Genomic DNA, 14,361 nt, shown 5'->3' with positions numbered 1-14,361 from the left:
TCCCCACCAAGAATGAATACACTAAAAAATAAGGTTGACATATGCTCTAGTCAGTGTTAAAATATAGAGAGAAATAACTTCATTATCATCATCGTCATCAATATTGTCATAATCAACAACACAGCCTAATCAGAAGTATTACTAATGGGTGCTTATTATGTTCTAGACTTTTGTGGGGTTTTTTAAACATATATTAGCTATTTGATCTTCACAATAACTCTGTAAGGTAGGCACTATTATCTTCTTTATATTTTAACTGATTGTAACATAACTTTGTCAGAGACAAATTTTGAAAAAAGATCCAACTTATATATAAAGTAAATAAGTTTCAGCTTTGCTAATTAACATATGAACCATCCATATTACAGTTATTTGTTCTTGTCATGAATATATCCACCTTGTCCTGTTGCTAGAGAGCAAAACATTAGATATGTTCCTAGCAGAAGGTGCAGAAAAATGGAAATAAGTTTGGTTGAGATCTTAAGACATTCCAGGCTTTGAGATACCATTTAGTGCATATGATCTCATTTCAGCCCTCTACAACTCTTGTAAACAAATTTTTCTCGGATGAGCAAGTGTATATGCACCAAGCATGATATTTAATACATTCAAAGACAAGCAGTTAATCAATGCTAGCACCTGACTTGGACTCAGGACTGAATACCCTTCCTATGCTCCCATAACACCTCTTCAGATTACCCAAGTCTTTGTGTCTAGATTTCATATTATCTATTTCTCTCTTCTGTGTGCTATTGGGTCACAGTCTCAAACCACCAGAAAAATGTTCATGATTTTCTGTAATCTGTTTCAATGTGGCTATTCTTTGTTTTGTATCACTGAAATATTATTAATTTTCATTATATTTTCAGTTGTTTCAATGTTCTATGAAAGCATTTTAAGACAAAGTATTTGTTTTACTTGTCAGGAAAAGAAATACATAGCAGTACCTCCATTATTTGATATTTGACTACTACTTTTTAAAAATAGAGATTAAAAACAAATCATTTAGGGTTCTTACAGATTGTTGCAAACTTAAATACATTATCAGAGAAATGAAATTTTCTCTTCAGGAAATTAAAATAGGGTTTTTTCTCTATTTCTGCTTTAGACATGATGCTAGTTAAAGTTGAAGAGTGGAATGACTAATAACTTTCAAATACAGACTAAGAAAAGTGAAAGATATATAGGCTCATGTATGCCTCTCAAGCTAAAATATGGCTGATTATACTGCAAAGTGAACTGCCAACATATTTATTATAATTTATGAATACGTTGTAGAGACCATCTTTTATAATGACTCACTAAAAATTGGGAAACTCTAAGTCTCTACTTCATTCATCTTACTGTGTTTATGAAACTCCTGAAGTAGGAAAGTTGAAGGGCACCATTGAGATCAGAAGCAGCTATTTGTGGCCTCGTGCTCAGTTGATATAGATTCATGACTCTCTCGATCCAAATATATATATAATATATATATTTCTCATGCACCTTGTAAAAAATTAACAAACAAACACCTCAATGAAACAGAGTTGAGAAACCAGAAGGGGCAGTTCTCATGCCCTGAGACAACAGCAGAGCCCAACAGATGGGAGAAAGACCCCTCTTCTTTCCTGGCAAGGATTCAGTCAATGAAGAGCCATGAACCCATTGTTTACTATAACCCTCCCAACTTCCTCTCCTATCTACAAAAGCAGTCTCCTTCCTTTGCTGTGAGGGAACTTGGAGGCGGCTCACTATGGCTGCAGACCCTGAATTGCAATTCTCTGCAGATCCCGAATAAATCCATCATTGCTGGAGAAATATCTGGCAGTCTATTTGTTTCAGGTCAACAATCTATTCACATTTACCTTATTTGGTCATAATATGTCAATATTACTCCATATAAATCTAACAAACTCATCTCTTTTATAGGAAATATGTTATTGGTATGCTGTGATACACCTCTTCTTGATAAACAGTGTTTTCATTTTATTTTTTTATATTTCCCACTAGATACAGCAGTTTTGATGTTTGAAAATGCATAGACAAAGCAGTATTTGGCCTGATCCTTGAAAGATGCATAGATGTTTTCCAGAAAAAGAAAGGAAATATATCTCAGGATGAAGGAATAAATTACATTAGTAAAGGCATGGAAGTATCAAGGTATGGTATAAATTAGTACAAACACAATGTGCTTCAGGGAGATATAAGGCATTGCCAGAAAATTAAGCCGGTGTTAAAGACTGTGTGAGAAGAGTAAGGATAATAACAAATCTGAAAAAATTTGGGTTTTCCCTAGTGCCAAATGTGAAAAAGAACCTTTTTGCTCTCCCTTGTCTTACAGCATTTCCTTTTAATTTAAACTTGTAAATCCTTTCGTGTAAACTCTTTCTCTGTCTCTTTGAATTGTATGTAAATCTTTTAAAAGCTAAATAAGACTCTTGCTAGTTTTTCACCCCAGGAATCTTTCTTGAGGTTCTTGGAGCCATCTTTTTGAAATGGGAACATCAGGGAGGATTGCAGCCTGTCTCCCTGTTTCTGTCTTTCTAGAGACCTGGCTACAAGTGGCGACTTCTTTTATGTCTTAGAGATAAGAGATTATTTTTCCTTTGGATAAAATGTCTAATGAATTGTATCAGCCTACCTATATAAATGCATGAGATCTCTGTCTTTGCAATTTCTTTAGTGGATGGCCTGTGATGCACACTGCAGTCTGGTTTAATGCTTACTTAATAACGAAACTATCTTCTTTATTTTTTTACATTTGTAGAGAGGATTTCTGGGATAGAAGGAGATTTATTTTTAATCATTTCCCCAACACAAGACAACCAAAAAACTTTGTGTTCCTTGCTCAGAACTTCTAAAAATGAAGCTCAGTTTTAGAAAAGTCCATTGACGTTTTAAAAATTGATGTATGAGTAGGTAGGTGTTTTAGAAAACATTATAGTAGTAATGTGGATATTGGTTTATCAAGAAAGGCTAAAGACAAACACGTTAAGAAATATTAAATCAGTTTATGCAAAAGGTTAGAGACTAGAATAAAGTAGTGATTCTGGAGACAGAAATGTCTAGGACAAATATAAAAGCCTTTGTGTACATAGAATTCACAGAATTTAATGCCATGAATACCAGGGATGCTGTGAAATTAACAATAATTTATGACAAAATATTTGATATTAGCTTCTGTAACAAATACTAAATAAAAATAATTAGCAGTTACTAAATGACCGCTGTGTATCATGAATTGTTGTAAATGCTTATATGTATAAAATTACCCGCAACACAACCCTATGAAGTAGATTCTATTACCATGTTACAAATGAAGGTATTGAGACAAACTTTTAAGCAACTTGCCAAGGGTTACAAAACAGAGCTGAGGATCCATGGTACTTACTGTAACAGGATTCGAATGAAATAGATATATCAATCAATTGAACATAAATAGATCAATATAGAAAGAATAACATAGTGAACAAGCAGAACCCTGCGGGACCCTCCAAGTACAAAGCCTCCTCTATTCCCCTGCCTCTTGTTTGTAGAAAAGCTGAAGTCTCCCAGGCCTCCCTGAGTCACAAAAGAGCAGGCTCAAGCAGTTAATGATTAGGACACTGAGTCACCGACTCAGTTTCTGATGCACATTCCTGAGTCATTTTACAGATACTATAACTACCACCAGAGGGAAAAAGCTAACTGCATGATGACCAGACTGCAGTTGTGATATAAGCTTTTCTGTCTTGAGCAGTACTGAATCTATGGCTAGCACAATTCCAAGAACTGGCCTTAAGAGAATGGGATTAACACTACTGTTTACAATAATCTATATCTTTGTGGGCATCAACGTAATTATACCTTGTTCTGCCCATATATGTAAATGGGCAACTAAAACTGTCAGCAAAGACATGCTACGGACCTACATCGACATCTTCCACTCTAAGAATATGGCGCCTTGTGTCGGCATGAAGAAGTTACAGAAGATGGACATTTGTCCATAATCCCATAGAAACGGAATGATATTCTGACAAGTGAGGATTTGTAAGCAGCTTTTGACAGGAAAGAACTCTTTGCAGGAAAGAGCTCTCTGCAGAAGGCCCCTTTTGTCCTGTCACTTTATTAAAGCTATATTGTAATTAACCTTAAACCAGGCACCCCCAGGCTCTACTCATCTCCAGCCTAAGCACACCTTTCAAATCTTTTGATTACACAATACCTTGCCTAACCTGTTGATTCTTTACATAGATCAAAGAAGTAAAATCAATGAAGAGTAAGTAATTAACAGATGACAAGATCACTTCCATATCTTCTCCTTCGGTAATCTCACAAACAAACTGTGTGAACAAGATAGCATCAAAACAAAGATCATGAGGAGTCAATAAGCTTGCACACAGTGGGAGATAGCTACAAGTCTGATCTCTGAGCTACAAGTATCTCAATAATTAACTGAGATTACTTCCCCTTTTCCCTTTCAAAACTTTCATGGCCCAGCAGAATCTTCAGTGTTGGTTTTAGGTTATAAATTTGCCTTCTCCCCTATTGTCAGCTTTTCCGATTAAAGCAACTTTCCTTTCTACCAACACTTGCCTCTCAAGTTTTGTTTTTGAGCAGCAAGCAGCTGAACCTGAGTTTTGTAACAATGTGAGTACGTATGAACTTTGAATGCTGGTTGGTATAAGATCAGTTGAAGAAAAATATCAATAGAACCATTAACCAAGAATATTCTCTCACACAGAGTGCTTCTTGGAAGACTGACTCATTTATAATTTTTCTAAAAGTTATAGAATAAAAAGAGTACTAGGTGTTAAGGTACTGGTGTGTGCACTAAAGCACTAAATATAAACCATTAATATTGATAAGAGACATGCAAACTAGCAAAGGAAGTGTCCATGCAGATATAAATTCTCTTGGAAAGAAACTAATAGAATATCTGGGGAACTTTTCCCTTCTCTTCCTTATCTAGAAAAATACTAGTAAAAACTTCAGCAACGTTTGAGCAACTACGAACTATGCTACAGAAATAGTAAGTAGTGTGTCTGAAAATGTGTGTGTATATACAGATATATATGTATAATGTGTACATATAAATATATATGTACACATATAATATATATATATATATATGTTTATATATCATATTATTCTAAGTAAAAGTGACCAGGCATAACATGGATGAACATATCTGTTAAAAATCAAAATACCATTTCTGCTATTGACCTCTCCGAATGTTTCCCCCTTGAAACAACACCAAATAAAACCTATTGGTTGTTTAATTTTCTATTAGTTTCATCAGTAAATCTGAGATGTCACTAATTAATCTGCTTTATTGCACCATGATGCCTAAGGGGATTTTGCAAATTTAATTTTGCAGTATAATTACTTGAAAAACTATTTCATAAAATCAATACAGCACAGTAATCCCTATATGAATAAAAGAGATATGCTACAAAATAGCATTTGTTTTATTTCTAGAAATTCTTAACTATAAGGAGGAATATTTATGAAAGGCATAGTGATGGAGTTCAGGATGTCAACCAAAGAACACACATATAACATAGAAATTGTTAAATATGAAGCAAAAATCATTAAATGTAGGCAAAATATTTGGAATCTTTGAACAAAGGGAGAAAAAGTGCAGATTTAGTTTGTGAAGGAAAGATATTGAAAGGAGTATGACAACAACATCTCAAGTAACTCTAAAAGAAGCATCAGATCGCCCACAGAGTCATCCAAGTGGGTGTAGCATAATTTTATTGTGCCCTCTAATTTACCAATCCAAAATTACCCACTCTTGCAGATACTTTAAACTAACTTAACAAATGAAAATGTATCATTTCACCATTTGGAATAACAAATACTTCATTAGTTCAAAACATAAATTTCACTGTATGGGTTTTAGAGAAGCCTCAATCAACAATATCAAATTACAGTGAGACCTCTGTCAAGAGGAAAAAAAAAAAATCAAATATCCAAATGAAAGTAAGAGTCTCCATTGTTTATGGTAAAAAGATGAAGAAAAGAGAACTTCAGCAAGAACCAGAAAAATCTGGATGAATCATTATACATAAAATGGTACTTTTTTTTACATTTAACATTCATAACACTAACCATAAACTGCTGATGATGTGATAGAGCAATTATTAAAGCTTACATTGTTTTATATGTATTTTTTAAATATGAAGAAATTAAGAGGACTAAATCACCTGGAAAACCATCTGTTGAAGCTCCTACAATACTGGATAAAATATATCAAACCACAATCACAAGATATAAAGCGATACACCTAGATTCCAGAAACAAAGAATTGTAAACACAGATGGAAACTGAATATGTCCATGTATACGTCCTGCTTGGTAGACCATGAGTTTTATTTCAGAGCTATTCAGGCATAGGATAAATATTCTTGGTTCCATTCAGAGTGATTATTGTAACTGAGACCTCCCATAGGAAAGAAGGAACTTTAAAGAGCTATGTGAACAGAATTCTAGAAACATCGATCCCCTGGCATAGAAAAAAGACAGGGATGCTTTGCTATGTGTTCTTGGGCTGTGAGAGTGAAAAGCATTTCTCCACATGGCCTGAGGTCAGAATTTATATTATGCATGTGGTTTCCAAACTCAGAAGTTGACAAACGTGCATGAAAGTGAGTACAGCCTGTGACAAACTACAGTATCTGCCAAATACTCCAGAGGGCAAAAAGCTCATGTGAAGCTGAACAGAATTCTCATGGGTAAAACTTCATTTGATGAACTTACAACGTCTTACACTAAAAAGCATATGAATAACAATTCACCATTAGAATCAGGTGACAAAATAAATGAGTTTAAAATCACAAGAATTTTAGAAAAATAGGACCTTTTTGTGTAGAATACAAATTCATATGTTTAAATAATCAAATATATAAAGAAACTAAAACCATGAGAAAAGAATAGTCATAATATGTAAAATTGAAAAAGTAGGGAAAATTGAAAACCAAGGCAAGTTAGAAATAATGTTTGAAATATAAAATATACAAATTAAAAATAATTAATATATTGAATTAGAAATTTAATCTATTAGGTTAACCTCATGTTAGATAAAACTAGTGGACTAGAAGGTAGATATAAGGAAATTTTTTTAAAGAGAGGTTAAAAGACAAGGTGAGGGAACTTCCAGATTCCAGTTCTGCATGTAAGGAGCTTGGAAGTGGCCATTCCATTCTAAACAAGTAAAAAGCTGATCAGACTTAAAAATCAACAACTATTCTAGAATACATAAGAAAATAAGGACATGAGGCAAACTGCTGCCCCTGAGATTGGAGATACAGATAGGTGAATACAAGGGATCACGGCTTACCAGAGCAGAGATTCACAGGGGAAAACTACAACAGGAATCAATGCCAGAGTAGGACAACATGAACTATAATTGAGTAACTGCTGGAGGCTCAGTGTGAACAACTTTGACAGCTAACAACTCCAGGGGAACCCACTCATAGGGGATCCCCTACAATTTTGTGAGATTTATCTCTAGAAGCCTGACCAGGTTCTCACAGTAAACATTAGAGAAAAATCCTCTAGTGCTTCCAGCAGAGGGAGGGGGAAAAGGAACCATTTTGAAATATGCCAAAGCACTCCATTCTTAACAAGACCTGCCCACAGGAAAAATTAGTTAACCTGAGCCTATCAGGCTGAGGTATTCTTAGAGCCTAATTGACCTGAGGGAAAGGAAATACTCAACTCTAGCCTTCCACACAGAAGAAAAGAAATACCCAACTGCAGCGCACTCTAGCCATCCTGTCCCATCTAAGGGGAGAGAAAACAAAATGGAGAAACGCTTATGAAGCTCACAGTTCAGACGCATAGGATCACCAAAAGACTGATATCTAATCACAGGACTATAGAATGCCTCTTTTCCCCACACACCTTACTACTACATTACTAAAGCCTATTTACAGCAGTTCCTTTTACTTCACATAACGTGCAGCTATCAAGAAAAATTTACAAGGCATACCAAAAGGCAAAAAACATAATTTGAAGAGACAGAGTAAACATCGGAACCACACATGGCAAGGATGCTGGAATTATCAGAACAAGAATTTAAAACAGCTATCATTAATATGCTTATTGTTCTGATGGATAAAATAGACATCATGCAAGAACAGATTTAAGTAGAGAGCTAGAAATTCCAAGAAAGAACTAAAAAGAAATACTAGAGATTAAAAACACTGTAACAGAAGAAGAATGTCTTTGATGGTTTTATTAGTAGACTGGACATGGCAGAGTAAAGAATCTCTGAGCTTAAGAATATCTCAGTGGAAATCTCTAAAACTAAAAAGCAAAGTGAACAAATACTGAAAAACAGAATACTCAAGTCTGTGGGATAATTTCAAAGGATGTAATATACATATAATGGAAATACTAGAAAGAGAGAAAGGAATAGAAGTAATAATTGAAACAATAATGACTGAAAATTTCCTCAAATTAATGTCAGACACCAAACCACATATCCAGGAAGCCCAGAGAATACCAAGATAAATAAATGCCAAAAACTACCACCTAGTCATAATATTTTTAAACTACAGAAAATCAAAGATAAGGAAAAATTCTGACAGAAGCAAGAGGAAAAAATTACTTACCTATAGAAGGAAAAAGATAAATATATTTTACTTCTCACAAGTCATGCAAGCAAAAGAGGATGGAGTGAAATATTTAAATTGTTGAGAGAAAAAAAACCATCAACGTAAAATTCTGTATGTGACATAATTATCCTTCAAAAGTAAAGGAGAAATAGACTTTCTCAGACAAACAAACATTGAAGAAATGTGTTGTCAATAGACCTGTCCTGCAAGAAATGTTAAAAGAAGTTCTTTAAAGAGAAGGACTATTACATAGATCAGAAACTTGATCTACATAAATAAAGCAGGAGCATCATAGAAGGTATTGAAAGTAAAATAAAAGCTTTCATTTTTCTTATTCTTAATTGTTCTAACAGATAACAGTATGTTCAAATAATAATAGCAACATGTATTCAATTATGTGAGATATATATATATACATGCATACACACAGACTCAGGTATAAGTAAAACGAATTACAGCAATGATACAAGAAAGAGGAGGGAAGAAATAAGATTCTTTTGTTATTATAAGGTACTCATACTACTTGTGAAATGGAACAGTGTTATTTGAAAGTGGACTTGAATTAGTTGTAAAGATATATTGCAAATTTAGGTCAACTACTAAAAACAGTTTAAAAAAAAGTATAACTGAGATATGCTAAGAAAGCAAGAGAAAGTGAAATCATAAAAAATGCTCAGTTAAAACCAAAAACTACATAAAAAGAGTGGAAGTCACAAAATAAGACTAAAAAGCATGGGCAACAAACAGAAAACAGCAATGAATATGGTAGATAATAATCCAACTATTTCAATAACCACTTGGCACATCAATAGTCTAAAAACAGCAATTAAATACAGATTATCAGAAAGGATCAAAAAAACACGACACAAACAATGTTGTTTACAAGAAATCCACTTTAAAATATTAGGAAACATATAGATCAAAAATAAATGGATGGGGCTTCCCTGGTGGTGCAGTGGTTGACAGTCCGCCTGCCGATGCAGAGGACATGGGTTCGTGCCCCGGTCTGGGAAGATCCCACATGCTGCGGAGCAGCTGGGCCCGTGAGCCATGGCTGCTGAGCCTGCGCGTCTGGAGCCTATGCTCCGCAACGGGAGAGGCCACAACAGTGAGAGGCCCACGTACCGCAAAAAAAAAATAATAATAAATAAATAAATAAATAAATAAATAAATGGATGGCTTGCATTTCTCTAATAATTAGCCATGTTGAGCATCTTTTTATGTGTTTTTTGGCCAGTTGTATGTCTTCTTTGGAGAAATGTCTATTTAGATCTTCTGCCCATTTTTTGATTGGGCTATTCTATTTTTTGATGTTGAGCTGCATGAACTGTTTGTATATTTTGGAAATTAATCCTTTGTTGGTTACATTGTTTGCAAATATTTTCTCCCATCCTGTGGGTTATCTTTTCATTTTGTTTATGGTTTCCTTTGCTGTGCAAAACCTTTTAAGTTTAATTAGGTCCCATTTGTTTATTTTTATTTTCATTATTCTAGAAGGTGAATCAAAAAAAATATTGCTACGATTTATGTCAAAGAGTGTTCTGCCAATGTTTTCTGAATAAAGATGTGGTGCATATATGCAATGGAATATTACTCAGCCATAAAAAAGAATGAAATAATGCCATCTGCAGCAACATGGATGGACCTAGAGATTATCATATTAACTGAAGTCAGAGAAAGACAAATATCATGTGATATCACTTATATGTGGAATCTAAAAAATGATACAAATGAACTCTTTTACAAAACAGAAACAGACTCACAGACTTCAAAAATAAACTTACAGTTACCAAAGGGGAAAGGTTGGGGGGAGGGATAAACTGGGAGTTTGGGGATTAACATATACACACTAGTATACATAGAATATATAATCAACAAGGACCCACTATATAGCACAAGGAACTCTACTCAATATTCTATAATAACCTAAACAGGAAAATAATCTGAAAAAGAATAGATACATGTATAGGTATAACCAATTCACTTTGCTGTACACTTGAAACTAACACAACATTGTAAATCAACTATACTCCAATATAGGGTAAAAATTTATTATTATTTTTTAATTTTATTTTACATTATTTTTGAAAGCTAAAACAATGAATAGATGGAGAAAAATATACCATCTTAACAAAAATAAAAAGAAAGCAGGGGTAGCTATATTAATTTCAGACAAACAGACTAAAAAGCAAGGAAAGTTATCAAGGATAAAGAAGGGCATTATATACTGACAAAATGGTCCATTCTCCAAAGGAAATAACAATCCTTAGTATGTGTGCACCTACAACAGAGCATCAAACTATGTGAGATAAAAACTGATAGAACTGCCAAGAGAAATAGATAAATCCACTATCACAGTTCGAGACTTCATCACAGCTCTCTCAGAAATCGACAGATCCTGCAGTCAGAAAATCAGTAAGGACATAAGCTGAACTCAACAACACCATGAATTAACTGGATATAACTGACATTTATAGACTACTTCTTCCAACAACAGCAGATTACAGTTTTCTCAAACTAACATGAAACATCTAGGCCATAAAACGTACCTTCATAGGCTTAAAAGAATAGAAATCATACAATATCTACACGCATACCACAACTGAATTAAACTAGTAATCAAAAAGAAAACAATAACTGGAAAATTCTCAGATATGTAGAGATTAAACAACACATTTTCAAAAAAAAAATCTCAAGAAAAAAATTAAAATATTTTAAACTAGATGAAAATGAAAACATGACATAAAAATTTGTAGGATGCAGAGAAACCAGTGCTTAGAGAAAAAAATATAGTATTTTATCATAAAGCATTTATTAGAAAAGAAGAAATATCTAAATTAATAATCTAAGATTCCACCTTAGGAAACTAGAAAAAAAGGAGCAAATTAAATCCGAAGTAAGCAAAAGAAAAGAAACAATAAGAGAGTAGAAATAAATGATATTGAGAACAGGAAATCAGTAGAAAAGAATAAATGAAACCAAAAGCTGTTTCTTTGAAAAGATCAATAAAATCAATACGCTTCTAAGATTTTTAAAAAGGGAGAATACAAATTACTTATATCAGAAATGAAAGAAGGGAGATCACTAAAGATCACATTAAAAGGATAATAAAGGAATACTGTGTCTACAATTAGAAAACCAACAGGAAATGGACCAATTCTTTGAAAGACACAATCTGACAAAACTCACATAATAAGAAGTAGACATCTGAATAGGCCTATATTAAAGAAATTGAATCAGTAGTTATTAACAGTCCAAAACAGAAAGCACCAGGCCCAGATGGGTTCACTTGTGAATCATGCCAACTATTAATAAAAAAATTATATCAATTCTCCATAATCTCTTTTAGAGGATATAAGCAGAAGGAATACTTCATAATTCATCCTGTGAAGCCAGCTTTACCCTAATACCAAAACCAGGCAAAGACCTTACTAGAAGAGAACTACATATCAGTATTTTTCATGAACACAAACCCAAAAAACCTTCACAAAAATTAGCAAATATATTCCAACAACGCATAAAGAGAATAATACATCATGACCAGACATGATTATTCCAGGTATTCAAGGCTGATTCAAGATTTGAAAATTAATTAATGTAATCCAACATATTGATAGGCTAAAAAATAAACCACATGATCATATCAGAGATGCAGAAAAAGCATTTGACAAGATCTAGTATCATCAAGATAAGAACACTCAGTAAACCAGGAATAGAGGGGGACTTGCTCAACTTATAAAGAATATCTATGAAAAAATCTAAGCCTAACATCATACTTAATGATTAGAAACTCAAAGCCTTCCCACTAAGATAGGTACAAGGCAATTATGTCTCCCTCACCACTCCTTTTCAACACTGTGCTGGAAGTTCTAGCTAATACAATGAGATAATAAAAAGAAACAAAAGGTATACAGATTGAGAAAGAATAAATAAAACTGACTTTGTTCACAGCTGACATGATCCTCTGTAGGAAATCTAACAGAGTTGACCAAAAACTACCATAACTAATAGACAATTATAACAAAGTTGAAGGATAAAACATTAATACACAAAAGTTAATTGCTTTACTATATACTAGCAACGAACAATGAATGTTATTACATAACATGATCATGGGAGTGGCATCTCATCACCCTTGCCATATTCTATCAGTAGGACACAAGTCAGTTTTTGTTTGTTTCGGTATGTTCTGTGGTTGGTTTGGGGTTTACAGCGTACATTTTAACTTACCATAGTTTACCAAAGATTAATACTGCACCACTTCAGACGTGATATAAGAACTTTATAACAATATACTTCTATTTCTCTTCCCTGTCTTCCTGTTATTTTTGTTATAAATTTTCTACATACGTTATAAATTCCACAGTATATTATAACTATTTTGATTTTATACAATATCTTTTAAAGGTATTTAAATAAATAGAAATAAAGCATTTTATATTTACTACATATTTCCAATTTCCAGTGCTGTTCATTCTTTTGGTAGATTCAAATTTTTATCTTTATTCTGGCTCATGGACTTTAATATTTTAGGCCCACTGGTGATAAATTCTCTCTGCTTTCCAGTGATTCTTCTATTTCAGTAGTTTTCTCTCATGTATGTGTCTATCATGCCCAGCCAAAGACAAAGGGAATCCTCTGCAGGTCACCAATATGCCACCTTCTCTTTTGCAAAAGCATACATGTACATCTTTCCCTGTGCAAATTTACCATTTACTCTAAAACCCAAGATTTTAGCTGCTGAGTTGGACTGTGTGTACAAGTGAAATGACACTGCCAAATTGCTTTCTAAAGTGGTTATTTTAATTTACGCTCCTAACAACAGTGTATGACAGTTACCATTTCCCTGATTCTTCACTAAACCCTGCTACATCCTCTCTCTCTTATCCTCTCTTTCAATCTCTCTCTCAATCAATCTCTTCCTCTCCCTCTCTCTCTCCCTCTCTCTCTCGCTCTCCCTCCAAACCTCCTTCATCTCTCTTCTCTAGTACTTCTTCCCACAAATTCTAGCCTCCTTGGCCTCCCCAAGCTCCAATTTCTGTCTCCTCAGAGGAAAACTGCTGCTCTCTATTTGGGCTCCCCGTCTCTGTGTTAAGAACTGGAAACTCTCTACAACCCGTCAGCTGATGCAATCATAGGGCTCACCCAATTTGTCTTCTGACAGATTTCCTTAACAGATCTGGTAGTACTGGCTCACTGGTAATGGATTCTCTCAGCTTTAGCATGTCTGGGACCACTGACCTATGCTACCTATTGTCCAATGTCAGAAAAGCATCACCTCTACCGCCACACCACATATTTTGCCTAGTTTTCTAGTTGTTTAAGGTGGGAGGGTAAATCTAGTCTATGTTATTCCATCATATCTTCAGTGTGGAACTTTCCTAATTTATTTCTTTTCTGCTGTTGGTTTTAGATTTTCTGATACTTTTTTACTTGTGGAAAATTAAAATCAAGTTAGTTTTGAAAGAGACAACATTCTCCTATAAATACATGCAAGCAACTGGTTTATCTCCACAAAATTGAATATATTTTGATGTGTTAAAGAAAATAGTGAGATGAGCTAATAATTTCTTTAAACTTTCCTTAAACACAGGAGAAAGAAATACAGGAATAGTTTCCTTCAACAGATTAAAAGAAAAGCAATATGCTATATTATTCTAAATATTTAAAATAATCTAGTTAATACAATCCAATCAATGATCTTTTTGCCCCAAATCTGAATCAATGCAATTAATACATATAAAAGAAAGGGATTTATAATATATGACACAGTG

The sequence above is a fragment of the Stenella coeruleoalba genome (genome assembly GCF_951394435.1).
Source record: "Stenella coeruleoalba genome assembly, chromosome: 6".
Taxonomy (NCBI): domain Eukaryota; kingdom Metazoa; phylum Chordata; class Mammalia; order Artiodactyla; family Delphinidae; genus Stenella; species Stenella coeruleoalba.
The sequence above is the reverse complement of the archived record's forward strand: the minus strand, read 5'-3'. Positions refer to the sequence as shown.